At 38.7% G+C, this 27818-nt stretch overlaps 1 protein-coding gene across 1 annotated transcript in view; it reads right to left on the minus strand.

Annotated features, from left to right (window-relative positions):
• The window catches only part of LOC121458931 (semaphorin-3D-like), a 185034-nt gene extending 158068 nt beyond the window's left edge, over positions 1 to 26966 (minus strand). The window contains exon 1 of the mRNA XM_041668359.1: positions 26892 to 26966. The gene's annotated coding sequence lies outside the window, so the exon portion shown is untranslated. The remainder of the gene's footprint in view (positions 1 to 26891) is intronic.
• Between the last annotated feature and the right edge of the window lie 852 nt (positions 26967 to 27818).

Genomic DNA, 27818 nt, shown 5'->3' on the forward strand with positions numbered 1-27818 from the left:
ACTGGAGGTAATGGGACCCTCCCTCCTAGGCAGGAATGGTAGGACTGCACCTGGTGTTCAGAAGTGGAACCGTGTTATCCCAGAGGTGCAGAGAAACTGGAAGGAGTTCAGAGGGAGGAGGAAAGAATGATTAAGATGCAGAGAAAGATGATTTGTGATGAAAGATTAAAGCACTAAACAAGCGCAGCCTGGCTGAGCAACAAGTTGATGGACAAAGCATTTATCTGTGAATAATCAACAATGTACACAGTTTGGAGAAAATGTGCTGTTTATCCTGGTATCTGGAGAAGGGTTATAAAGAATAACTGCATAGAGAGAAAAAAGGCAACTCTAAAATTAGGAAAAAGGAGATACAAGTGATAAATATCTTTTCCGAATAGGGAAGACACAGTGCTGAAGCAAGGATTATGTCAGTCTGATGATATGACTAAAATAAATCCATACAATACAAAACAACATTTGATTCCAGGACTCAGGAAGTAAACACAGTAAAAAGAAAAATCAAGGAATGTTTATATGACACTGCCAATTCAAAGTCACCATTCAGGTGAAAAATCTGGTTGGTTCTTCACATTTTCTTTATGCAAAGTCTTTATTAATTAATAACCTGAGCTGGTAAATTAGTTCATCATTTTCCATAAGGAAATTAAATGAAATAAGGAGATAGACCATTTTAATATTGTTCTCAATGATTTTTATGTGGGTTTCTAGTGGGGTATTTAAAATCGTGAATTATAAAGGAATCTCATATACAATCAGACCTAAGGGTAGATATGGTATCTTGAAGCACCTATCTGTGAGAGTAGACAGTACATCACAGAAGGAAGCAGGGAGTTCCCAGGCAGAAATTCGCCCATACTAACACATGCTGTTGCGTGCACTCGTGAACCACTGTGTTTCCTGGACAAATCACTCTGCAACGCCCATCCCCTGGGAGGAATCTGAACTGCTCATACAGATATTAGTTTTGGATTATGATATTTGGGTTAATAGCCACCCATGTTCCCAGTAACACATACTAGTTCTTCCTTAAAACTCAGAGTTCAGCTTTCAGTATTTGGGACAGAGCAGATACCCGATAGAAAAGTGAACTGATAGAGTTAAATTGATCTATCATGTATTGCTCTGTTATATTTTACTTGTTGAGAAACTTTTATTTGGGAGCTTTGAGAGCCAATGAAATAACAATATGTACTTGCTGTGTACCACACATGCCTTTCCTCTCTGGTCAGACACATCCCCTAGTTTCATGCCATTCGCCATTGGACAAACACTGGAGCCGAGGACGGAACACGTGACTGAGAAGCCAAGGTCAAGATGACAAGAAAAACAAGAACATCAAAGACCTGAATCTTCTTCCTGCTGATCCTGGTGTCTTCTCTCCACACTGATTCTTATATGATTTATAAACCCAATCATAGCAAAAGAATAAAATTATCTGCATACTCATTATACACAAAGCCACAGCTTTACTTCAAGGTTTTTGGAAATCTAATACACACAGTTATTAAGTGCAAAAAAGGATATATGACAAAATAATAATTAAATTTATTTACATAGCTATCCAATAATGTGTAAATATTTGTTTTCACAAGAAAACTTTTTCCCACAGAGTGATATACCAGAGGTGATGGGAAAAGACAAACGAAGGGTCCAATGAGTGATACATTCAGAACAAGCAGACTCTCTGAAGGTGCAGCTGGGTGGAGCTGAGAGAAAGGAAAGATAATCTGGAGAAGGTGTTCCAGGAGGGTGGGGCAAAACCTGAGGAGGAATGTAGAAAAACAGAGGAAGCCCTGTCAGGTTTCCAGACAGTGAAAAACAAACATAAGTACAAAAAGACATTAGGCAACAACTTCTCAGCTTTGCCAAGGAGCAATCTGCAGAACAGAAGGTCCAAGTAGCGGGAGGAAATTCTTAGCAGAGGCAAATAGCATCTTGGAACTGGCTGAAAGGAGAAGAGCATTTAAATGAAAGACAGGAGTAAAGAGACTGTGTCAGGCATTGGACATCCACAGCAGGGGTTTGGAGGCCGAGGACTTCCCAAGGGTTGAGCCAATGACAAGAGACAAGGGTGTCCACGTGGGACAGTGGGAGGTGGATGCATTCATAAAAACAAATTTCTATCTTGAAGGAAATAACAAAACTATAAATGAAACAAATAGATACCTGAATCAGAACAATATAAAACAACGAACACATAGAAAACAAAAGTAGCAACTATTCAAAATCCTCCATGAAAGCCAGCCAGTGTCCTGATTGAAGCAGTGAAGGTTGAAATTCCCGAAACCCAGCTGCCTGGTCCATGTCCCACTCACAGCCCTTGGCAGAAAGAATCTGGAAAAACTATTTCATCCCCGACCACCCCCCCCCATGTCTTAGTTTTTTCACAAGAGAACAGCAGAACGTTGTACCATTTGCCACAGAATCAGTAGGAGAATTAAGATCTCAAAGAGCTCAGAGCTTGTCAGAGAGTGAGGCGTCTGATAAAAGGACAATTTTCAAAGTCTTATGATACTGGAGAAAATGAAATGGGATACAGAAGGAAAAAAAATGTAAAAATAGTATTTTTTAAAAGGGATCCAAAAAAGAAAGATGAAAGGGGCGTGGGAATTAAAGGCTGCGCTTTTAAAAACCGATGAATAAGATGTCGCTTAACGTGCATCAGCTCCAAGGGTGTTTACTAATGTAAATTTGTGGAAAGCGGGCAAAGAAGTCACTTATTCCTGAAAGACCCAATTCAGAACTCCGTTTTCAAAAATCATTCAAAGAAGCTCTCTTCTTCCCCTTCCCAGAACTGCCTTAAAACAGCCAAGCGTTTCAACCCAGATCCAAATAAATAACGAAGCATTTCATGTCGGAATGCCATTCAAAGGCAGCAAAGTGACTCCTACTAGTCTCCCAATAAAGTCATACTCCCGGTCTTAAATATATTTACTTTGTGAATTTAACAATTAACCAATCGCCAAACTCTGGGGTAGCTACTCTAAGGTAAACCTTACAGGTCTCATTTCAGACTCTGGAGGATAGATATTCATTTTAATCTCCATTAACTTGTGTGAAAGCCGATGCTCAAAAAAAAAAAAAAAACTTAAGCCAGTGTTTCAAGTTTTCAGTCAAGCAGATGCAGAGCCTGGGCTTGAATGGAAGTCTGTTTGAGGAAAAAGCTGAACTTTTAACATGGTAATGTCTTCAGCGAAGGACTCGAACTGAGCCTCTACATCCTTTCATCAAATAGCCATGCAGGATTTAAACTAGTTATGCCAGCCAGTTATTTATTTTTCAGCTCACACTTCCATCTATGCCTGTGCGTATCAATCTATATGTTTGTCTGAAATCTTGTAGAACTTGAAAAACCACATTTCTTGGTCACTAAGTGGCTAGACAGAATTTGAGAGAAATTCTCTTCTCTGGTGATCAAGCAAAAGCCTCAGCCATGACAGATAAGCAGTCCACCCACTGATAGAAAGCGGGCCTCTGGATCACGGAACATTAAGATATTTTTAAAAAATAAAGTATTCTTATTCATTCTCAGTTCTCATAGTCTGAGCATCCCCCCAAGCTGCATTTGATTTTCGTGTTTAATGACACGTGGATCATTTCATACAACGCAGCCTCTCACGGCAAGCCAGTTACTTCATCTGTGGCTAAAGTGAAGAAAGCGAGTTGATGTAGTACAGAAAGCAAACTTCAAGTGCACTGTCTTGAGAGACTAAATATCAATCCCCAGGGTGGAGCATAAATAATGCAAAATACCTGCTCTCTCTTGCCTTAAGATCCTTTCAGGACATTTTTGGCAGTGTGTAATTTTAACTTTAAATATTGACTTTAAAACAAAGCGTATGTAAGATTAAACTCCAATGTATTTATAGCTGGTGAGCAAATGCAATCTTTCACTGAAAAAGATAATGTACGCTGAAATAAAACATGTTCACAAAGATCCAAAATTGAAGCAGAATGTAAGTGCTACACAAGATACATAAAACATATATGAAATAATAATAATAATAGTAATAATAATAATAATAATAATAATAATAATAAGCTTTGTGACTTATGAAGAGGGGAGGGTTGGATAGAATCAGGGTGATTTCATAGTAGGGATGCTGTTTTAGCAGAAGTCTGAAAGTATATAATATTTCAAGGGACATATGAGATAGGACATGAGAAAAGAATGATGTAATGGCTTCATAAGGTTAAGATAAGCATAGACAGACTACAAAGTCAGTTCTCACCACAGTCAGGAGAAGACAAGTTGTTTACACTGGGTTCCGCCAGCATCCATGTAGGAGCAAACAATGACAATGATGTGTAAATGGGACAACCAACTTATTAGGGGATCTTCATCATGTGATACAGCACCCACTGTCAGCACAGCAACAGCTCCATAGTTTTCTAGTAACTAGGTAGAGACAGAAGCTGATTTTTACAAACCCATGATACAGAGCTTTCAATTCATCTGAGCTCAAAGAATGGCATCAAATGTTCTTGATACCTTAGCGTGAATTGAGAACAAATGCAGTGGTTAGGTTCACAATCTATTGATAGAAGATGTAGCTGAGGAAAATATACCCTCAAAACTGCAATGTTTTTGTAAGGAATAGATTCGCACAGAAACACTTTGTTTAACAGCAAAAGAAACAAAGAACCGGGCATACCATTTCACACGAAACACATAGGCTTCTTTTCTTCAATTTTTGATCAGAATAAACATAGATTTATTAAGTAAAAGTGAGAAAGAACTCCCAAGAGTGGGAGGGTCTGCAAGGGAATAAAACCCACATATGATCTTCCTGACATAGAATCACATTACTACATATATTATGTTGTGGGCTTAAACTGGAATCTGTTACATACTTCAACAACTTAAAAAAAAGCATGAGGTACAAACAATACGTTTGTTCGATTCTGCTTTCTGTTGCTATGATGAACATGATAACCAAAACCAACCTGGGATAAGGGTCTAGTTGACTTACACATCCCAATAACAGCCCATCATTTAGAGGAGTGGTTCTCAACTTCCTAATGCAGGACACTAGAATATAATTCCTTGCATTGTGGTGGTCCCAACCATAAAATGATTTTCATTGTTACTTCATAACTCTCATTCTTTCTATGAATCTTAGTGCATATATCTGTGTTTCCTGATGGTTTTAGACAGCCTTTGTGAAAGAGTCATTCATACCCAAAGGGATCAGTTTGAGAACTACCAATTTAGGAGAATTAGGGCAGCAATTCAAACAGGAGTGGAGGCAGGGATAAAAAGATGCTTATTGGCTTGCCCATTTTGATTTCCTCAGCTAGGTTTCTGATACGCCTAGGATTACATACCCAGGTATAGCTCTGTCCTCAGTTGGCTGGGCCCTCCTACATCAATTAACAATCAAGAAACTATTCAACAGACATTTCCACAGGCCAGTCTGGTAGAGGCATACAGACTAAGGCTTTTATTGGCAAGGTGTGTCAAGTTGACAACCAAGATTAACTATCTCTATGGCTAATCACGTGATGAGGTTTAATTGCTTTAAGGGAGATAATTTTCATCCCTCAGTGGCAAAACCCCATATACATAGTCATATAAACCCGTATGAAAATATACACCTAATTGTTCATTATTATTTTTAATTCTTTTTAATTGTATAGCTTTCTGTGAGATGATAAGCACACAGAATGAACCATTTCTGACAAAGACAAAGATTCTGGAATACTCTATACCAAATTAGACATGTCTCCTGATTAAAGATCAACAAAAGTAAGAATTTGAAAAGACTACTAAAACAGCATAGACAAAATATTGCAAAGGTTTAACATAGTAATACAATGAAATGGAAATGAGAGAATGGTTAGAAAAACTCTCTAAACTAACTGAAAATAAAGATAAATGAAAGTGATAATAACAACGCTAACATTGAGTATGGGTCATTCAAAACAAGACATTAATTAGAAATATGAACACAAATCGACTCATTTAACACCCCTGGTGACCAAGCCATCTAATACCATTACTACTGTCATTTTTCTGATGTTAAAATGCAGGCAGAGGGAACCATGGTGAGTTTTTAAAGGCTGTAAGCTGGCAAGTAGCAAAGACTGGATGGGAATTGGGACAGAAAGGGCCTGTCTTACCTTGTGCTACAGAAGACTGATTAGTCTGTACCCTTAAGAGTACTTGTATATACTGCCAGGCAGTGGTGGTGCATGCCTTTAATCCCAGTACTCGGGAGGCAGAGACAGGTGGATCTCTGTGAATTCGAGACCAGCCTGGCCTACAAGAGCTAGTTCCAGGATAGGTTCCAAAGCTATAGAGCAAACTCTGTCTCGAAAAACTTAAAAAACACAAAAGAGCACTTGTATATGATAGTTATAGAAATAAAGATGTCAAATAGGTCACAAAAATAAATAAATAGAACTGGTTTATTCTTGCCCTTTTTGCTTTTGAAGCCCTTGGAAAAAGTGAAAGGCTTTAATAGAGACACAAACCATTTTGGCGTGAATGAAGAGATGAGAAAGGATAAGTGGACAAATTATTAGAAATTCTTCTTTCACTATAATTCCCTGTGGAGATGATACTGTCAGTGAATAACCATAGATTTGCACATTTGTGAGAATGTGACCGTCATTTTAACATGAAGTTGGGTTAGTTTTATATAATAAATGCACCCTTGAGAACTCTACAAACTGTCAAGTTCTCCCTACATAGATATAAAATGAAAATACAGCTATGCAGAAGAGAGTGTTTTCTATCACTTCAGCAGATTCTTTTAAAGTTCATTTAAAATTTAGGAGATTATTATTCCAGGAAGGATGGAATTTCCCCTTGACAGGAAAATATCCACAACTGAAAGACATAATGTAATAAATAAGTACACGATTTCAAAGGAAAATAAGAGCGAACACCTGCTTCCTGTAAGGGTTCTGATGAGCACACTGGGAAAGGCATCCGTTGTTTCTATTATTAAAGGTGACCACACCAAGAAAGAATGATGTTGTGCAGGAGTGTTATCTTTTGCTTTGTTCACACCCAGATGAGACATTAAAAGCATTAGGTTCAGATAAATCCATACCTCCCACAGACAAAGAGTTACGGAAAGCAGATTGTGGCTATATTCTTCCTCACTGAATTTTTTTAATAAGGATGTTCATTTTGCACTGAAGCACAACTACAATTGAATAATTTGAAAGTGTTCTCTACATTTTTTACTACAGTTCAACAGCAAAAATATATAAATCAATGTATGATACTTTGGAAAACAAAAAACAAAACTCTGTGACAAAAGACTAACCTCTGTAATCATGCAAACTCTATTCATTATTTCATATTTTGTGTGTATGTATATTAATATAATTGAGCATCAGTCTTTAGACAACTTTATATTTTACAAGGTAAACAGTAAAACATTCTCTCAGCAATATTTAATAGCAAATAATACTTAAATTCAAACCAATTTGTCTTTAGCTTGAGTCTCTTAAATGAAAGAAATTCTATAAATTTAATAGCAATATAAAAGTGCATATACTCACATATGACAGGAAAGTAGAAAATGAGTTTACATTGGTTAGTTTCGTAGAAAAAAAAATCTTTCTGACTGTCTTAAGTGATTCAGAACACCATGAAAGACACCTCATGAAGCCACTGAACACTTGTTGATAGAGCCATTGAACACTTATAAGTTGTGAGTCTACTCTGAGTACATAAGGGCAATGCCTTAGAAGAAGCCAGACTTGTGTCTGATACCCTTGAGCTCACTGCATAAGGGATGGCACAGACCAGGGAGAAGGCAATTTCAAAGGCCAAGTACACAACCAGATAAGGCAACTCTAACACAACTTGTACTTTTCTGACATTTACTGCAATATATATGTGTGTGTATATGTGTGTGTGTGTGTGTGTGTGTGTGTGTGTGTGGCAAAATAGAACTTTCTTGTTTTGTCCCAGAAGTTTCATTTACTTAAAAAATTTACTTAACTCTCCAAAACATTGCTACCTTCTATCTACAATTTAACTCATTAAACTTATCATTTATAACATTATCTTCTTTGTAAGTTATAGTATATGTAATGATATATAAATACATGAAATCATATATAACCTTATGTTCTATACAGAAATGGACAGAGTTAGATTAATTAGAAAACATATAATTAATAAATCATACACATTTAATTGCAGTCATTTATTGTAATGGATCAAAGCTGAATACACTCCATGAATGTACCAGGAAAGATATTTTGTTCTTCTGAAAGTTGTCACTGAGATGTGGGCATTAGTTCAGCCTTACCTGGCTACAGGTTTCAACAACTCCTGCAGAACACACCACATTTGTAAAGTACATGCTGCCTTCACCAAGAAGCAGAAAGATTGCCTTCTCTAGCAGTGAAGACTCTTTTACCATGTGATGTCTCAGTGTGTACCTCTGAGCACACTGCTGCCAGTGTGCCATGCCTACAGAGCTGAAGCCTGGGGCTATTCCACTTTGAATTCTCAGCACTGTCTTAAAATAGACAAGTTGTCCATTCATGTTTAAGGAAGGAAGGATGGGAGAGGGAGCAGGAAGGAAGAAAAGAGCGTGGTGAAAGACACACAGAAGAAATTTACACCAGCACATCCCTAGTCTCTCTGGAGTTAAGAAATTTGAGGAGACGTTTTCTCAAGATGTTTTTTAAAATATCTGAAACACAACAACTACATGAACCAACTTAGACAATTTTACAGTAACTATTTCTTAACTAGAAAGATTTCCAAATAGATTTGCTAAGATTGACAGGTTACTAGGCCTACATTTCAATCTCCAGGGTTAGAATTTTAAAAAAATGAAAAAGAGAAGCAAAAGTCCTCTGGACCTCATCCTGAAAAAGTTCAACAAGTGCAGTACTTAAATTTTACCCATGGTTTATAAATTTATCAATACAGAAGATAACATTTCTACCTTCAGAAAATATCTTTTTGGAGGGACTGGAGAGGTGGCTCAGCAGTTAACCATCCTTCATGAGATCTGTAGCCTTCCTTTCACCTACAGGCCTACATACAGGCAGAAAACTGCATACCTAATAAATAAATCAATCCTTTTTTTAAAGAAAGCATCTTTTTAAAAAATCAAGACAGGACCAAAGAGACTTTTCATAGTTGTCTCTAAAACATATCCTCTTGGAAATACAAAAATCCCATTTGCAGTTGTTTAAAGATGAAGTAATTTAGTGCACGGTGCTCGCATGTATGTTGAGGTAAATGTTCAGGATATATGTTTTCTGGATTGGCACACTTAAGGACGAAGAAAGACTTGAACTGACTTTTGAAAAACTGGATATCGGCGTACAAAGACAGGATGAAACAAATTCCATTCCGAAATGATACTGTGATAGGTGTTGGACCCAAGGTTTCATTTTAAGAACAAATTTGGTATTGTTTCCCAAACTAAATATGTGGTAAGGGAGTCATGGCTGTGGCTTCTCTTTCCATAGTGTGTCAGTAACAGCCTGGCATGAGACATCATTGACTGCACACCAGTGATGACATTGACTGTTTCTCATCTCACGGAGCAACAGTGAAGACGGAGCAAGGAAAGGATCCAATGGGGACAAGGAAGTAAGTAAGAACCACCTAAGTCAGGACTCTGTTAGCTTGGTGTGGCCACTTTCCCCATTTAATCCTGGGTTACATATACGGAACAAGAACTGTTAATCAATTGAACAATGCAATCTTTTGTTAATGACTGAAACTACCCCAAAACCCCACAAATAGCCTTGCAGGTTGTATGGGAAAATTCTAACATTATCATTTGAAAACAGATTTCCCCACCAAATACTTAGAAATCAGTATGACTTAAATCATTTCCTAAAATACCTTTGGAGAGGCAATTCGTTAGACTTATGCAGACTAGCACAACTAAAGGATAAATAAAATACCACAAAGAAAATGTAAAATTATCTTTTAAAAGAAAAGAACAGTAAGGATTCTGAAAAGTCATAAAGTAGCATATTATTTTGAAATATATATGAAAGCTATATATTATACATATACATATATGGGTGTCTTTGTGTGTGTGTATGTAAAGAATGCTGGTGTATCTGCACCTTAATAGGTATCAGGATGAACAAGCACAGTCATGTATATTTCCCTAGGCAGTAAGCCAAACAAGCCAGTTGCAGCCTCTTTTGGGCCTGCGATTCCTCTGTTGTTTCCATATGAGGATTTTGCAGCATTTAATTCTCCTTTATCTTGGTTTTGTCTTCTTTTGTTGCCATCACAGCTCCCAGCCCTTAGCTAAAGGCTCCTTCCATTCACTACATTCACTCAGACCCAGCAAATCTTTTCTGAGGAATAATTTTCACTCCAATCCTACTCACCTGTCCAGAAGAGAATTCCCTCCCTCTCAGTTCTTCTGAAGCCACTGACCAAGCTGCTCTAGGATAAGGACTCAAGGGTGCTTGGCTATGTATCTTTCCTCCATCATCCTGTCAGCAATTCTCCGCAGCTTTGGCTTGGACGACTCAGTCTGTTACATTCACACTGAAGGTGATCCATTCATATTCTACTTCCTTTCCTTTTTCATGTCATGACTGAATGTGGAGTGAATCATAGAGCATAGTTTACAATGCACTGCTTATCCCACACATATATTTGCTTTGTGTTTTTCTCTGCCTGAAGCTCGTCTGTCTCCATTCATGTTCCATATTTTATTTATCTCAAGAAATATTTATTGAATGGGTGTCTGTTATATATACTGTGTGAGAGTCATTAATGGAACAAAATGTAAAAGTATAGCTACTATTCTTAGGTAGACATTTACTACCAAGAAGCAAGGCAAACTTCTCTATCACATCTGACAAATGTCTTTTGAGTCTTCGGTAAAAGTGGTTCCCTAATCTTCCCAAATACTGCAGACTAATTCCAAAATATTCATTACTCCCCAAAATCTGATGGTAAGACCCTATTGCTGAGAAGACCACATGCAGGTGACATAGATCATGGAGAAATCTAGCTGTTATCCATCTTGAAGTTTCACCACTACTGATTAGTGTTCATAGTGCTAGAACGTGTTATACAGACTCTCAGAGGAGAAGAGTAAGCCACACTCAAACCCAGCTATGAACTCTTATTTAAAATAGTAACCTGCCTGAAAGATATACCTAGCCCCCAGTGGCACAATCATTAGAGTGAATAGCCAATCAGTTTTTAAAATTAATTTAGTCCCATTCCATGCTATGGAACCCATACACACTTTGTTAATGAGACCACACACCAAGAATCACCAGCAGGAAACCCACTACTATTATTCTCCTAAAAAATATAGAAGGAAAATTATTCCAAATGGCATAGAGTTGTATCTATAGGTGAGTCCGTTCTCAGCCCTTATCAGAGAAGTCCTATGACGTATTCTTTAATTCTGTCATTTTCTTCCTTACCCTCCACTGTGAGTTACGAAGAGGGTATTCCCAGAATTTTCTCCCTTATGCTGAATTATTTTGGGTCTCAGGCATTTCACTACAACACCACACAGCCTAACTCGCCATCTGAGATTAGTCTTGGTTGCTTAGCCCTTTTATTATAAGGGAAGCCACTTAGTTTTGGAAGTAACACTTTTAGAGTCTATGATTAGTATAATTTGTTGAGCATGGATTTGAAGTGTTGGAGAGAATGTGGTGCAATGGTTTAGATGATGAATTATGAGAAAAACTAGTCAGAGTGAATTTCATAACTATATCATTAACATGGGTTGCATGATGTCTTAGTTTGGGTTTTTATTGTGAAGAGACACCATGGCCACAGCAATTCATAAAGAAAACATTTATTTGGGGTGGTTCACCTATAGTTCATCATCATCATGACAGGTAGCATGGCAATGGGCAGGCAGATGTAGTGCTGGAGGAGTAGCCCAGAGTCCAACATCTTTCAGGCAACAAGAATTGGCAAAATACTGAGCATAGGAAACCTCAAACCCACCCCTTAGTGACACTCTTCCTCCAACCAGGCCATACCCACTCCTACAAAGTCAAACCTCCTAATAATGCTTTTCTTTATGAGATTGTGAGGACCAATTATATTCAAACTACTGAGAATATGGGACCCAGTTACATTCAGACTACTCCCCATTCTTGTCCATTTCTCCATTTGTTGGGGTTCATAAATCACACTAACCTCAGGAATATTTTTAGAAATAAATGTTTAGACAAACCAAACACTATATGGCACATTAAATTATTGTGTCACCTTGACTTGTCTTATACAAGCTGTACCTATTACACATTTGTATAGATTTCCATTTCATCTATGTCATTTGGAGTTGCCTTTTTTTTAATCTGATGAAATAGTTCAAGGAAGAATCTTTAGGTTGCCAATTCAAATATGCAGTTGGATAACAGAATAGTATTTCAAAACTGATCTTCCTCAACCTTTTCCAACTCCTGCTCCTGCTCTTGCTTCTTCCTTGCTAAGAAGTTTGAAGACACATAATAGACAATCGCATATGTTCCCCACAGGAACGTGCCTCCATTCAAGCAGTCCAGAAGAAGGAGTTAGTTATAGACACTAAGCATTAAGTAACAGTGTCCTCAAGCATCCCCTTTTTAGTTCCACCCTGCTTTAATGACATTACCCTGTTTGTCTTTCCACTGTTGGGTTTGTAACATTGCCTATTTCCTTGATGTAGCTTTCCATCCCCAAATACAGATACAGATTGTTGAATAGACTACTTTAAAAATCTCTACAAGGATGCCCTGTTTTCCTCTAACATGTTCCTGTTCTTATTTCTATCCTTTGGCCCAGAATCTATCCACCGTGTGGCCACTACTTTGTCCCTTTACATTCTCCTGTCAGGCTTTATTCTTGGGTCCTTTTCTCAAATGGTCTCATTCTCATGATATTTCGAGCTAGTCTATTTTAGTATGCTTCATAAGAAAGTGAAAGGAAACAAAATGATCTAATCCACTGCTCTTTCACTTGACGACCTGGAAATAATCCCAGAATCAAGCAGTCTCATGCCCAGAGACTAGACTGTTTCTAGACCACACACCAGTGATGTACTGGCCGTACTTGAACTGTCTGGCTATGAAGGGAGCCCTGGAGTTTTTCTCTCTCTTTATTAAATGTTCAGGGCACTCTGCAGGAAGCCTCAATGCTGCCCTTATGGAATCAAGTTACCTAAGGAAAGTTCAGTCCCCATCTGCTAAGAAACAGGGTCAAGGAGAGCTCAGAGATGAATCTCAGCCCTGGGGATCTCCAAGGACATTAGTACCAAATGCAAGTCTCTATCCAGTGCTGTATCATCTGCTTGACAATTCTTTAGTGTGAAACTAAACAGTAGTGGCAAATATGATAATCAATGATATTTTCCTGAACTTGAACTTTAATGTCATGGTTGTTTCTGAGCAAATGGAACAGAAACTGAATAGTGTTCTGAATTACTTTGGGAAAATACTTTTGAGTGTCTTTCTTGATGTTACAAGCTTGTCTGTTCTCACAGTTAGCACTTTTGCTTATTAGTGCTTATCAGAATAAATTGTATGAATAATTTATGAACCTATTCACAAAAGTAAAATGCTTTGCAAATAGGGTAGACATGAATTCTGCCACATGGTTTTCATAGGAATATTCAGTATTACCCCCTGATTACTATGATGCTATTATCTATATGAACTGGATTTTAAGACATCTATTGGCATCTATAACTCTTTTCCCAACTCATGTAATAGAAATGAACCACTTGCTGCATATAAAGACATTTCTGCACTGCCTGGTCAGATAGTAGTTGTAAGACTCTCCTCATAGAGTAAGAATCTTAGCTTGGAAAAAAGAAATTCTCTGCATAGAGACCAAGGCACTGGGCCAGGCATGGTGGTTTATACCTGTCCTGTACCCTCAAGAGGTGGCAGCAAGAGCAGGAGGAGTTCAAGGCCATCTTTGGATACATGATACATGGTGGATTTGATGCTTTTTGGGGTTACAGAGGTCCTTGTCTTAAAAGAAAGAAAAACAGCCAGAAGAGCAGGAGGGAGAGAGGGAAGCACAAGATAGGAAGCAGATGGAGAAGAGGGAAGCCAGAATATGCACACAAGCCATTCTGAGCTCCCCTGCCTTGTCTATTAGAAGTTTACCAATGCAATGGAGGCTTCACAGCCCAGAGGACAGGGGTTAGGTTGGACAGTTGAACACATGGAGGTGCTTGGTGGGTGGTATGCCCAGAAACTTCAAGGTCTGTGCCTGTTCCAAGACACACAGTACATGCATTTCCTTCATTTATCTTTGGCCTATATAGCCCTTTGTTTTAAATCAGTCATTGTCTGGGCCCAAGCCCCATGCATCATCATAAAAATTTATCCAACCCAGTGAAGTTGTTGTGGATTGTAGATTTGTAGGCGGTTGATCATGAGCACTGGAAAAGAACCTATGGTTTGCGACTGGCATCTGATGTATATGAGATGACCATAGACTTGGAAATTGGACCTTCAGCATGTAGGATCTGGCACTCTCTCCACATAGAGAGTGTTAGGAATGGACATTAGATGTACCCATTATGAAATTGCTTGCTTGATAGTGGAGAGAAAGTCCTACTATTTCTCAGGTAACAAAAGTGATTTTCTTGTGAATACATAGGAAAAACATTGAACGGTTTTGGTCCAACCATGAGAATTTGAGAGTAGATTAATACACAATATTTCATTTACTTTTTATATGAAGAAGAATATATTCATATGTATATTTATACACAAATTTTTAATGCACTATTTATACATACAGATATATAAGTTTATACACATATATTTGTGTATGAACCTTATACAAAATTTATATTCGATGGAAACCTTGCATTCTAAGTTTTTGAGGATAACATTTGTTGAGAGAAGCCAGAGAAGGAAAACTTTAAAGATTGAATCCCTTAGGACGGTATGACGGTACACACAGGCTCAGTACTCTGGAAGTAGAGGATCAGGATTTTAAACCCAGCCTCGGTAACACAGCTAGTCTAGGTTTGTTCTGAGCTCATGAAATCCTGTCTCAAAATATAAACAATGAACAAAATACTGAAGCAGTCAATACAAAGTCTGTTTAGTTTTACCCTTCTCTTCCTTCCCTCCAGGCCTTTCCATGTACTCTTCTTGTTCCCTCTCAAACTTATTGCCTCTTTTTCATTTTTTCTATATCCATTCCATATTACATTCTTGGAGTTATCATCTCATGCTGGTCTTTATTGTGGTTCATAAGCATCATAGTGCTAAGACCACTGATTACTTTACCCACATGGGATCCTGCATTGCTCAAAGCCAGTTCTCAAGATGGAGCTGTTAAAGTCAGATTCAGCAAGGATCCTCTGACTTCTGTGTCAGATCCTCTGGAGATAGGATCAATGTACATAATATCTTTAGCAACAGAAGCTACCTTCAACATTTGGGGGGTGACCAAGTGCTACAGCAGTATCCTATAACGTTTCTGGAGTCTCTTTCACAATCCTGACTAACAACCCAAAAGAGGGATTTTCCTGCCTGGTGTTGGGGTTTTGTTAGATAGTCTGTGACTCTCGGAGGAGCACTGTTACCTTAGATAGGAAAATTTTATATTTACTCTGCTTGGGTATGTATACACAGATGTATATGTATATATATGTATATATATATATATGTATATATATATATATATATCTTTATACCAGACCTTGAGGGTAGTTCAGCATCTTTACTTCTGACTATTGTAAATAACATAGTATTACAGATAAACAAAAAGATGATTTTTGGTTGTCATGGACATTATGTTGTTTGACTGCTAAAAATTGGGGAAAAGGAAACCTCAATAGAGTTGTTATTTTAATAACTCTGGAGTGAAGGTTACAGGATAGGAAGTGACTGTTCACTACACACTAATACCTTTTGAAATATGAATAATAATACTGCTTCCTGAAATATGAAAAGAAGTGTGCTGATAGGGATACAACAAAAGAAGGCTTTGAAACAATCAGGGTGCTGAGCCAGGGTGGAGGGTGGGGTAAAGCAAACCCATAGTACGTTAGCCCAGGCGCACTGAACGTTTATTGAGTGCACATGTGTAAGCAGCACATTCCTTTTCTATGCAAGTTATTCCTGCCAAAAGCTTGCCCTTTTAAAAACCTGAACAATGAATGCTCCCTGCCAAACCTCATCACAGAGAAGTCTAAGACAACAATCCTCACGGCTCTGCAAAACGTGAATTGAGCCAAAGACAGGGAGATGGTGTTTGCTCATCTGACTATCTGGCATCGGTACTTTTGAACAGCTACTTTACAGGTGATAAAAGCCCTCACTTCAAATAGAGCACAAGATTCTTGATTTGAATTGACTTCCCAGTTTGAGATGCAAGCATGTGTCTGATATTCTTTTATTGTGCGGATAACTTTGCATCCAGAAGAGTCTGGGTACCTTTATTGTCTACTAATCTGTATTAAAAACAATATGTAAACACTGACTAGGTTATAATATAGAAATATAACAAAAAGGAATGACAAAAGACAATGTAGCCAAAATCAACTCTATATTGAAAAATACATCAAGGCCAAAATCAATAATTCTACAATTGTATTAATATTCAGAGAATTTGTGCTCTGGTATATAAATTAAAATTTCAGATAGATGATATTTGAAATGATTATTTTCATTTTAAGGATATTTTTAAAATATTAATTTGGTTATAATTACTTTTCAGAAGTCAACAGAGATAAGAAGAACAACATGATGATCTTTTCAAAATATGAATTAAACATGTCTCCATCATTGAAATTAAACATTTAAGAAGTTTTCACAAAATATTGTTTAAGTACTCATTTTGACTAAGGTAACTTATCATAGGTCAGACGACTTTTGTTCATCTGGTTTTTGAAGACACTGTCTCATGCTTCTAACTGACCTTGAATCTGTAGTTTAGCTTTGAACTCTTGATCCTCCTGCCTCCAGCTGCTAAGTGCTGGGCTTCTAGGCATCTACAATGGGTGCAGGACAATTGTCTATATTCTGTCAATTATGTTTTAAGTAAACGCTGATTGGCCAGTAGCCAGTCAGGAAGTATAGGCAGGACAACCAGACAGGAAGTGGAGGCGGGTCAATGAGAACAGGAGAATTCTGGGAAGGAGGAAGCTCATTCCTCCCCAGTCCTGTCCAGACACCAAAGAAGCAGGATGTGACCTGCCCCGCTGAAAAAGGTATTGAGCCCTGTGGCTAACATAGATAATAATAATGGGTTAATATAAGTTATAAGAGTTAACAAGAAGCCTGAGCTAATGGGTCAATCAGTTTAAATCTAATGTAGATTCTCTGTGTGATTTTCTTTGGGACCTAAAGACTGTGGGAACTGGGCAGGACAGAAACCCCAACAAGCATGCCCTCATGTTACATACAGTCATGGATCAAGAACAAATATTAAGAAAGTTTTCATTTCTTTTGCCACAGGGAAAACATAAATTTATAATTTCATTGAGGGTCCAAATAATATTAGTCATATAATGTCAGTCTTTTTTACAAGTTTATAATACAGCGTACTGTCACCAGAGGTAGGCTTAATCCTGTCTCCTACAGCCAGGTAATCAGGCTTTTCACAGAAAAGTTCTTGTGTGTTTCATATTATGACTCATATAAAATAACACCAGAGGAAGAAAAGTTTAAAAAACAAGAAATGCTAAGTTTTTAACTTTTGTCATGTTAAAACACAAGTTCAACCGAGACTCTAAAGCAGGTCATCACTAAACAATTATAAATATGAAGAAGGAGTAAAGAGCAAAGCCATAGACATGACAAAACGACACGGTTTTTGGCTCAATTGTAGAGGGAGCTGCCCCACAACAATAGATCAGGTTTTGTGGGCTTGTTTGCTGTTGTTTATTCGCTTGTTTATTTCTCTCTCTGAACCTAGAGATTGAATGCACATGACAGATGAGTGTCTTGCATTTTGTTTTGAAATGGGGTCTTGTTAGTAAGCAACCAAAGCCAGTCTTAAGATTTGGCAATCTCCTGCCTCAGCCACTCAGTTGACTGGGATTACAGGAATGTGCCACCACATTTGACACTTATGTTTGAAAACACAGCAAATTCTTCTAAGTACACATCAAAACAAAACTCAAAGCACCAACAGCAAAATTGTACCAAATGTAGACAAGAACATTGTGAGAAAAAGTAAAATTTTACATTTGAATCTCTCTCCTTGGAGAAGGAAATAAAGATAAGAAGGAGCACTTGTATTTAGGAGTATGTGTGTGAGTACATACATGCATGTAGATATGTGTGAATGCGTAATATAGACTCGTGTAATATGCAAGTACATGAAAATATATACATGTGAGTACTCATATATATGTGTGGGTGTGGGTGTGTAATAAATATAATTGATCCAGTGGCAAGAGGCAGTCCTCTTTGCTGTCACTAACATTCGCAGAAATACAAATATGCCTCAGCTTCTAGGAAGGATTACGGAAGGTAGAAACTCCCTAGGAATTCTAGAGCATACAACATAGTGATGCATAGTTATTGCACACATAGAATTTGATGAATAATAATCTTTAATGTATTTGACAGAGTGGGTTCCTTGAGGTTGAAAGAAAGAGGAAAGTCTACGTATTCATTCAGTGACTTTGATAAGAATTTTGGAAGGCTAACCTTTATCTAGAATTGAAGACATCTGGGAACAATGATGGATCTCAGTAAAGTCAGCAAGCAGCAGAAATACAGAGAGAAAACCCTTCTCTATGCCTTTAAACACTTAAGACTTATTCATTGATTGCTAACATACAGCTTTATTTTCATGACAAACTACAATAATGTGATTTAGGAGATTTTGAAAATTCAGTATTCTGTCTTACTTTGGAAAGAAATAATTATAAGGATAGCCAAGTCACTGTATTTTTTTTGTGATGATCAGATTTATTATCATTATTATTAACAGAAGATGCTAGCAGCATTAATAGGATACCCAAATTAAAGAAAGTAATCAAACATTCAATTAAAAGATCTTGGAACTTGAGAGATGACTCAGAAATTAATATTTAATGGTCTTGCAGAGGACCCAGGTTCAATTTCCAGCACTCACATGACAGTTTACAACCATCTGTAATTGCAAGAGATCCTCTCCTGATTTCCTTGGCACACGTATATGACAACTGCACAGACATATATAAGGAAAAATCCTATATACATGACAAACACACGAACACACACACACCCCAGAGAGAGAGACAAACAGAGAGAGGGAGAGAGAGACAGAGAGAGAGAGAGAGAGAGAGAGAGAGAGAGAGAGAGAGATATTAACCCTGATGGGTACAAAATAGCTCACCTTCAGTCTGCTTTCTCAATGCATGCTGTGAACACAATGATTCAGAGGGGTTTTAGATTTCTAAAAACACTTAGAAAATAAAGCAGTTTCCCCAAAACTCACACCAGCTTTTGCCATTATCTATATTTTACATTGGTATGGATAATCACTACAAATAATAAACCATTAAGGAAATATTATCATTTCCAAATTTATTTACATTTTTACAAGAAGTCTATAGGACATTTTCATTATATCCTTTAATCTGTAACAGTATCTCAGCTGTCCTAGTGATTGATGACATTGGAGGCATGAGGATTTCTAAATTTTCCACTAGTGTAATTTGTCTCAAGTTTTTTCTCTGGTCTTCATAGGATTACAGATTTAAGAAAGAGCCCGATTTAAAAATCCACCACTTTTACTCACTCACATGAAGAGTACATTCCATCCATGAGATCTATGGCTGTCATTTTAAATGTGACAACGTGGTAGACACTGGCAGTTAGATGGGGTTCGTGAGAATTAATTCCTGCGCAGTGCTCTCTTTCTTTGCCCCTTCCACCCCATGCTCTTTGGGAAGAAAATTGTTCTCACCCCACGGCTATTTTATTTCTCTTTCTCACCTCAGTACAGAAATTATTTGAAGTTCTTCTGCACAGGGAACCTAAATTTTCTCTTATGTTTATTATTTGATAAAATTATTAAAACTATTATAATTTCATGAATATTTATTTTGTACTTGTTTCATAACTATTGCTACAGCTTTGATTGTTCATATTATTAGAATTTTGATCATTGGGAGTTCTAACCATTAGTTCCTGTGTCTTTTTGGCATACAGCTACATGTGTGAGTATGAATGTGTGTTTGCATATATGTGTGTAAGAGCATGTGTGTGTTTGTGTGCATCAGTGTGTGTACATACGTGTGTGTAAGTATGCATATGTGTATGTTTGTGCACATGTGTATGCATGTGTGTAGACGTGTGTATGAAGACATGTGCGTAAGGTTTTGTACAAGTGACTGCTTGTGTATGTGTATGTACATTTTTCTGTGAGTGAATGTATGTATACATATATGTGGGGGTATATGTATGCACATGCATGTGTGTGCTTGTGTGAGTATGTATGTGTGGGTGAGTTAGTGTGTGCATGTGTGTGTGTATGTACATTAGGTGTGTTTGTGTGTGTTGCTTAGTGCTCTTTTATTTTCTGATATTACAAGGTGGTTTTAGAATTAGGCATTTCTCTAAGGAAACTGGGTTCTTTCTACTGAAGAATGGTATTAAAAAGCAAAATGCAGTTGCTTTGTTAAATATAAAACAACTCTAATTTAAACTTACTCGTGTCTTAGTAATTACCACATATCTTTGAACGTAGTGGATGTATGAAAAATGATTCCTGACCTTTCTACATTTTGCTTCCCAAAATTTATTAATTTTGGAATAGTGATCCTGAACTATTTTTGCCATGAAAGCTGTCAAAATAAGAATTTTTGAAATCTCATAAAACTATACACATTATTTCAACAAGTAAACTTGAATTAGTGGCATTCCTACTAATCTAGAAGTTACTATTTAAGGTAATTTGGAGCCTCAACTATCTATCTGTGAAATACAGTATCATATTTTCAAAACTAAAAGTGCTGTCCATTATAAGAATATTGTTCCTTTTAAATTTTTTAAAGCCTTATAGAACTCTTGTTACTTTCATCGATTAATTACTTTATATGAGAACCAAATATACCCTGGGAATAACAACAATAAGAAATATCATACTTCAGAATATCTGAATTTAGTACTTATAGTTTATTTTTTATGATAAAGATAAAAAGAAAAACAACTTATGCTAGTTTCATACATGTCATAGGAGCTAGGTTATGTAGATTCAATTTGACATCATTCCATCATTAGGCATGGATCCAGCTATGCCTTTTTAATATTTGAAAATTCCATACGTGAGTACTCTATTTGTACTATTTTCACCTTTTCTTCTCCCGGCTCCAGCTCCCCTTTCCTCTGTTACCTCTCCCACTCATGACCTCTTCTTGAACTGATGCTACACATGTATGCATTCAAGCACAGAGTCACATACACAAGCCACTGAGTCCATTTAGTGCTGCTTGTAAATACATGTGCCTAGAGATGACCACTCATAGTTGGATAACTCACTTGGAAGCTTTCACACCCTGGAGAAAACGGATTCTCCCTTTTCAGCAATAGTTGACTGTAACTCTTCACCTAAGGTCAGGCATCATGAGATGTCCCCGGTCTATGTTGGCCTTTAGCTGGAATTCTCATCATGCAGGTCTTGTTTAGGCAACCATATTTTTAAGAATTCATGATACAACCTCTAAGGGACTTTTAAAAAATGTACTTAGTAGGAGGCCTTACTCTGAGACCTCCTTTTCAAAGTTAATACAAGCTGAAGATAAATTGGCCAATATTATTTCTCAGTCTCTTTATTCTAATGAGTCCAGACAACATCTCTACTGAGAAAAGTTCTATTGCAATTTTTGTTATGTAATGTAGTTATAGTTATATGTTCTCAGCTCATTTATTTAAATGGCAGCCGGGAAGCTCATCTGGATTACAAACAGCACCATAATCTCCAATGTCTGTTTAAAGTATTCAAGAGTCTTAATTAAAAGGTGTAGCAAAAAGCATGACTCATTTAAGATAGATGATCAATGTGTTACTTTGATATAGTTATACAACTTTATTTACCACATAAGTAATCTTGCTTTATTTTAAGAAGCTGAATAATTTATTTTTTGTTTGTATTGTGCTTGCTCATTTGTATGTTTGTGTGTGTGTGTTAGCTTACTACTTTAGGATGCGATAGTTCTATTAGGACAATTTTTAATTAACTGGAAGCACATTGCACATTCCTGTGAGTTGCCGGTGAAAGCCTTGCTCACCATTACTTATTGAAATACCATTTTCTAAAATTACTAGACTGTCTCCCAGAAGAAATAAGGGATGTAAAAGAAGTGATTCCTCTTTACCAAAGCAGAAGGGGATGCAAGGTGAAGGATGATGGTCTACGCAGGAAGAAGAGATTAATCCAGATAAGTCTCTCAGGGTCAATGAGCCCTTTCACGCTTTGCTTTACTCCTCCCTTTCAGTTTAGGGGAGGTGTATATGGCTTATGGAGTGTTACAATTGAATGAGCACACTGAAAGGACTTACTAATAGAAGATTAGTAAGCAGCTTGAAAATGCACTGTTTCAGTACTATTAAAGTGGTTTAACCTAAGTGTAAATGTAGAAATGCAAAATCAAATAATTACATGAAGGGTCAAAATAATTAAAAAGAGCCCTATGTTTTAGCACATGGACTATCTTCCTAAAAGCACTTGTATGTACATGTTGCTTGATAATTTAATTCATGTAAAAATGTCAGTAATGAATCTGTCTCATTACCAAAATCCAAAATAACTTCCAAAGTGTTGTAGCTGCTTATTAATTTTTATTTACAATAAATTGTCTCTTTTTCTCAAACACTTTACTGATTAAAATTAAACTACCATTTTCACAGATGACATAGATTAAATCATTCTTAATTAATTAGTTTCTTCCAAAAAGCCCACGAATTTAATAATTTTGGCGTACGTAACTCTTTTAAGTGCATGAGTGTATTCCCTTCCTATGTTACTGCACATTTACTACATGCTGGGAGCTAAATCCTTTAAGTGAATAGGAAAAATCCAGAAACGAGAAAAATATCTACTTATTATAATCAAGACAAGTATGAATGTGGAATGATTTTGTCAACATTATAGATATTTAAATTACTATCTGTAGAATAATTAATTAGATTTTAATAGTATGTGATAGATGCTTTGTACAGTATTAATTAAAGGTATTCAAAATTAAGAGAAGACAAATTATTTTTCTCCAGATTTCTATGATCTAGGCAGGGATTATAAACAACATAAGCACAGAGAAACAATTGAAGTATTTCAGTATAGTAAGGATGGATTTTAAAGACATAAAAGTAAGGGAGAATCTGGCCAAAGTCTCCTAGAGGAAGAGAAGTTTTAAAAACCAACATTGTGATTTTGTGGTCACCAAATATCGTCCAAGTATCAATCATCATTTCTACTGTTGTTGTTGCTTAGTCCCTAAATGTGGCAGCTTGCTCTGGTTTAACCTCAAGGCTTGTGATAGGAAAGCCTCAAAGACATTTTCACCTTCCTTGGATACTCTATGAAGCTGCATGTGTTTGTAGCAAAATACTACTACTACTAATAACAACATAGACCATTGGCTACTCTTGTTTATTAAATGAAAGGGACAATTTCCCATGAACATGTCATAAAAATATTAAATCTTCTAGATGAGAGACCAAATTTCGGTCAACTTCCTTTTTTTTTTTTCTAGATAATGAAGCTGTTTTAAACAATCTGAAGATATCCTACTACTTTTTACAATAACAGTCACTGGAAGACTTTCTATTTAAGATGACTTGATAGTCCACATTCATAAAAACTTGCTTGAAACTTAGTCCAGCAACTTGATTACCTCTTTAATAAGTGAATGCTGAGCCAAGAGATGCTTCTAACCTTAGGAGATATCTACCTAGACGCATGATAATTTCTGCAAACTGTATGACAGATAACGTGCCATGTCCACACAATGAACCACATGAAAGGTAAGAACTAAGACTCATAAAAGATTCTGCCTTAATTTAACTACAAGTATGGATGAAGTATGCCCCAGGTCTGGAAAAGAAGATACAGTTGTTGACTCACATTCAAACCTAAGGCACCTTGTTGTTCTGACAGATACTCTTCCTCCTCCTTTGTCATTATGCCATCCTTGTTTTCCCTCACACAAACACAATCTTCACTCTGATACATAGCAATAACAACAATAATAACAAGTTTATCTTTGTGCAGCTTTCCCCTACAAAATGGAGAACAAGTTCATTAGGTAAACTATCACCTACAAAGGCAGTCCTGTGAAAGGGAAATCCCAGTAACTATTTTTCTATCATTCACCTGGAGATTCTACTCATGGTGATTGGCTTCCTGACTGTCTTCAGACATTTGCCTTGACAGACATTTTTCCCCAGACTTCTCCCTCAGGAAGTCAGCAAGAGGAGCCGGGAGCCCAGTCTTTATCCTTCTTTCTAATGAAAGTGTCTTCTTTCTTCAGACACTTGTGAAGGTAAAACAGTGGCCAAAATAGGAAGCTTTCTGATGTGCAGGTCGTGGGACCGGGGACACTTGCGTCGAAACAGGTGTTCTCAACTTCAGAGTTGCTGTCAGATAAGGTTATTCTTTTGCTTTTAGAAATATGTTTAAAGTCCCGATAATTTTGGTAACGTGTTAAACATATACACTTGGAATTTTGATATTATGAACATTTATAGGTCTGGAGATGAGTTGTTCTGTCCTCTCCAACCAACTTCTCTAGTGCTTTACTCATATAGACCTCGGAAGAGACTTCCCTTCCAGTAGAGTCATGGTTCCTGAAGGGAGAGCCACAGCCAAGCAATTGAGCCCCTACAGCAGCCTTACCCCTTACAATGTATATTTGTTCACACAAATCATCATCATTTTGATTCTACTCTCACCTCCAAAATGAACAGAGTGAGGATTTAGTACATTCTCCTATTGATGTAACTTTTAAAAGTATGATTATTCGTACCAATATAAATGTCCAATGGAACAATATTAATTTTTCCTTTTTAATCATCAAAAGACCACTTACACAATATTGAGAGCAATAAAGCAGAATACAGAGCACATGGACACAATAGATATTTGATAAATGTCAGTTTCCTTTTCCAGCAATTTTCCATTTCATAAGTGGGTAAATTCCATGTGAAATTTTGGCAGGTCAAATTAGTCCCGTTTCATTGTCTCTCTGTTACCTCTTGATCCTCTGATTATCTCTTTGCACATCATTTCCTGACTGTTCTTTTTAAGGGCCAAGGTCTGTTCCCATCTCTTGACCCCTGCATGGCCATCACTTAGTAGTCTGTCATTGAAAGCCGCGCTAGCCAGGACTCCAAGACCACAGGGAGCTAAAGCAACTGCCAGCTATGGCTGGTCACTCCCAATATTGATCCTTCCTGCACTTTAGATAGAGAGGGAGGGCGAACGGCTTCCACAGAGTGATGGCTTGAGCCTCCTTCCCTTCTGTATCCTTCATATTTTCCTTTCCACGTGTCAGATGAAGAAGGCTCTGATGGCCCTCGCCCTGGCTGTTGTCATGCCTTGCACAAAAGCAGCAGAGATATTCCAAGGTGCAGGGCCAAGGGTGGGAGGTGGGGGTGGGGTGGGCATGGTATCTCTTTATCATGTAAACTCCTTTCTCCAGGTTCAGTTCTCCATCTTCCCAGTGCTGGTGCACATATTCAAGAGAACCCTTTTCCTTGGAATTTGAGACTTTAGGTCCTTTCCAGTTACTGGTACTTTCTGCTTCTTTTTATGGTGCAAATAGGAACTCGCGGCTAGAGTGGGGTGTGATGCCAAGGGTTTGGGTGGAGAAAAAAGAATCCACGTAGGGATACTGCATTCTGTTAGGGTTTGACACAATATGGTGAAAAGTTCGCCAACTGAGCTCCTGCATCCTTAATACCTAATGGCTGAGGTCAGCAGCCTCAGTTGCCGGGCGTGTGTCTCCAATCCAGTCCCCACATTCCAGATAGCCCAGCCAGAGCACAGGGGTGTCTCCTCCTCCTGTCAAGTCCTTCCAAGGGCCTGGACTTAGGCAAATCAACTCATCTCATCCCACGAGGTTGAACAGAAGTCATCGGGAAAGGAATATCGTTTCAGAAAACAGTCCTCGAGATTGCCAGAGCAGTTGGCGAATCTGAGAGAGCCTAGGTAGTGCCCTCGGGGTTAAATGCACAGAGGGGGTCGTAACCGGGGCCACAGAATTCCCTGGTTGCAGCACACTTGCCATAACCTTATTTCACAGTCAGCAGGCTCAGAGGCTGTTATCTGGCTTCAAAACCTCCTACCCCACCCCGCCCTAGCAAGAGGGTTGCGCTCTCCCAACAGACCGCCAGTCGCGATTTCTTTCAAAGAAAAAAGGTGTTGTAGCTCCCTTTCTCAAAGTGCCACAACCAAAACAACCATCTTGCTCCTACCTTCTGTGTCCCCAGGCTAAAAGGAAAAGGGGCGAGCAGGACGCAGTTACACTTTGCTTAATTCATTCTGGACCGCCCCTACCACTGCTGCTCCGAATGAACCTGTAGTTGTGGGGAGTTGGGAAGCACGTTCCCCAAGTTTCTTTGACTGTCAAGCCTAGGAAGGGGGACTCTGAAAGGGGTATCCAGGAAGAGGGTAAATTTCTTAGGCGCGGCACCCCGGGAAGCAAACTTTCAGCAGAGCTGAAAGAGTGCGATTCTGAAACACAGCGGCGTGGTGGCACTGCGCCCCAGTTGTCGCACAATCTCAGAAGCGGAGTTCCTGGGCTCCCCAGTCTGTCCCGAGGCGCAGCTGCTCCCGGTGCGCTCTCCGGCGCCTTCTCAGACTCGGTACAGGTCCCCACATCCCGGCCTCCGAGGGTTACCACTTCGGATCCACAGTCGCGCTCACATCCCACCATCCCCGCTTAACATTAAGCCGCCAGAGCACCCTCCCACTGGAGCGGCAGGTGACCCGAACCCAGACTTACCTCCCTGCTGGCAACTCTTGTCGCTTTTTCTCTTCCCTCCGACGCTGTTTCAGGAGAGCAGAAGGGACAGCCGGCGATGGCCAAGAGGACCGGGACGCCCGGCACAGGCGCGAGTTCTTAGGAGCCGCAGCCCAGGCTGAGCCGCGGAGCGCGGGCGGCCCTGGCGGAGCGCGGAGGCGCTGGCTTCGGCGGGGCGGGAAGGCAGGGGGCGCTCCTGTACCCCCGCGAGCGTCTCTCCGCGCGGACAGCGACCCAACCAGTTGGCTCCTTGGCCGGGGAGCGTGGTGAGGAAAGGCACGCTCCAAGCAGGAGGGCGGCTTTTAAGTTTGTGGTGTGACCGCAGCAGCTGTCCTGGGAGAGACTCCGTCTTTCTAAAAAGGGGATGCTCAGAACGCCAGGGATTACCTCTCCCTCCAATCTCCTCCCCCAGCTCCGGGCGTCTTCCGATGTGCTGGCAATCCCTCCAGAGCTCACAGACCTTCCCTGTCTGCGCCTGGCTGTCCTGGGTGGGTTTGGGGGTAGTTCCGGCCGGATCTACGAGTGCTTTGGGGAGGATGGGGTGTTGTGTCAGTCAGGAAAGCCACCCCTGTCGTCTCAGTCTGGGCCTGGGTGATTTAGAGAGCCTGCATTCCCTTCTCTTTCAGAAAGTACCCAAAGGACTCCAGGCAGAAACAACAGGGGCGATGGTTGACCACAAACGCCATCCTAAAAATTCCAATTACCCTGGGAAAAGTACAGGTGTTTCTCTGGTAAACTCCAGCCTACATTTAGTGGCCCGGAAAGGTTGAGCGAATTAGTTCTCCTCAGTGACCGACCCCTGAGGCTTTGCAACGTGGAATCTTCACCTTTATCCTCACAACTGGCCCGAGGTGGTGGGCGCGGCCCTCCTTCTGGGTTCTTTTGCACATTTTTGCAAACTTTGATCAC

Source organism: Microtus oregoni, unplaced genomic scaffold (assembly GCF_018167655.1).
Source record: "Microtus oregoni isolate MIOR12 unplaced genomic scaffold, Mior012 000018F_ref0000195, whole genome shotgun sequence".
NCBI classification, from domain to species: Eukaryota; Metazoa; Chordata; class Mammalia; order Rodentia; family Cricetidae; genus Microtus; species Microtus oregoni.